Below are 2,150 nucleotides of genomic sequence, written 5' to 3'. Positions count from 1 at the left end.
ATACACTCACACATATAGATGTACTAGATGACGTACCCGGTAATTGTCGGGAAAGCGGGGTTTATCCCTTAGTTCCGTTCTAATAATTGTTTAGCTAATCCAGTAACAACAATACAGAGTATGTAGCCCTTACAACGGGTTTTGTGCATTTACAGAGAATACTGAACTGTCTTACACAGGATCTTGTTTTAGGAATTCCCAATAAGTTATGAATACGCAAATTGTGAAGTCAGTTATGTTATAACATGAAATTAGTAAGAATTCAAATAAAGTAGCCCCGAAAAGTGCTTTAATAGGTTCCCAGAGTATATAGAACTTAGGAGTGAATACTAATAAGGTAGGTATAGTAAAATCGTGAAGCATGTTACGTAATAACAGGCTAATCAGATATGAGATAATAAAAATTCAAAGTAAATAACTCTGAAAAAAAGCTTTTGTGCATTCGCAGAGAATATTACCCTCAGCGGCGCTAGTGTTGGTATATTCATGAATAAATCACTAACCGAAATAAGTGGATATATTGTTTAGGAAGGTAAAATTTACTTGTTTAAGGGTTGTACTGGATAAATTGTGAAAATAAATAGTTCAAATACTAAGAAATATGCATACTCAATTTGATTTATACGAAATAATTTACGAACATGAATGGGTTATTTCCTTTGAATGTTATCGATTTTTTTACCACTCTAAGTACGTCACTAGTTTTCCAGATATGAGTTCTACTCACGTTTCCACATATGTAGCAGATATTAATGATATATATATATATCTTCTAGGGTGTCCAGACAATGTTACGTACGGTACATCTTATAATATGGATGGAGGATGTGGGATGTGCATATGTAATGCACCCGACAATTCATCCGCATTGTCAACTTCACAACCAACGTGGAACTGTTATACGTAAGTAACATCGAAACTGTACATATACAACAAGCTACCATAAGTACACATACACCTTATCCTTTACATACAACGAAGGAGCTTCTATAACAGTCATGGGCAAAGTGAGTCCCGCGGGACATTCTGAATGGAACACCATGCCAAGAATAACCTTGAATTCTATACATGTTCGGCTTGCCTGATGATGGGCCATGTGTCAGGCTGCTCGATTCTCTAAAAGTTTGTCTAAGCCTGATCTAGAAGGTCAAATTATCTGCTAGACACACCAGCCAAATCTCCTGAAACGCAACCTTAAAATCACATCATAGTAAAAAAAAAGCAACAATCACTTTCATTCTTTCAGGGTCGATTTAATAAGTACCAGTTGCGCACTGGCGTCGATGTAGACGACTTAATCTCTTTGTCTGTCCTTGTTTTGTCCCCTCTATGTTTAGTCCCCTCTATGTTTAGTCCCCTCTATGTTTAGTCCCCTCTATGTTTAGTCCCTGTGGACAATAACGAAATAAACAACAACAAATGCAGCCGCAGTCACAGCAACTATCTTCAGAGATGATTAAATTATGTCATATTTCTAATACAGCCAAATCGTTTCTTTCATTTCAATATTTCTATTTTATTCCTTTACCATAGGTGCCCCCCAATGTTTATTGTGAACTGTACCGAAATGGAGGTAGTGAACCCCCTTGCAGACTACCCGGATTGTTGTGAGAAAAGGTGTAAAACCGAATAAACACAGAACAGATTTCTTTATTTCGTTGAAAAGATTATAAAGTCTGACTTTAAATTCGTTATAATAAATTCTCTGCATGAATAAATTGAATTAATTATGATAATGACTTTAAAATGTTGTTATTAAGGCTCCATACATAGAAATGACTAAATATGAACTACTATTGGAACTTACATACCATGTACAGGAAACTTTTTACCACTTCTACACACCACTTCGCTCGAATAATGGTACTGAAACTACAATGTTTTATATTTCTATTTCAACTTTGATTCTCTTATTTCCCTCTATATTCCCTATCCCCTCCTTTTCCATAATAATTCCTTATTTCGAACTCAAATATTCACCTCTATTTAACCATCTCTCACAGTCTCTGATGAAGAGATATCCATAATATCCCAGAAACAGCTGTAAGACTATATCTATATCTCCTTCTTTATAAATGTCCTGAAAACTCCTCATAGCCTTGTCTTTGTTATCTCTTTTTGTCTAATGTATATATATATATATATATATG

General features: G+C 34.9%; 1 long non-coding RNA gene across 1 annotated transcript in view; it reads left to right on the top strand.

Annotated features, from left to right (window-relative positions):
- Positions 1–1,736, top strand: part of LOC128250065 (uncharacterized) — a 49,989-nt gene extending 48,253 nt beyond the window's left edge. The window contains exons 3-4 of the long non-coding RNA XR_008266180.1: positions 777–903; positions 1,534–1,736. This is a non-coding gene — a long non-coding RNA (uncharacterized LOC128250065). The remainder of the gene's footprint in view (positions 1–776; positions 904–1,533) is intronic.
- The last annotated feature ends 414 nt before the right edge of the window (positions 1,737–2,150 follow it).

Source organism: Octopus bimaculoides, chromosome 19 (assembly GCF_001194135.2).
Source record: "Octopus bimaculoides isolate UCB-OBI-ISO-001 chromosome 19, ASM119413v2, whole genome shotgun sequence".
In the NCBI taxonomy this organism is placed as follows: Eukaryota; Metazoa; Mollusca; class Cephalopoda; order Octopoda; family Octopodidae; genus Octopus; species Octopus bimaculoides.
The sequence above is the reverse complement of the archived record's forward strand: the minus strand, read 5'-3'. Positions and strand labels throughout refer to the sequence as shown.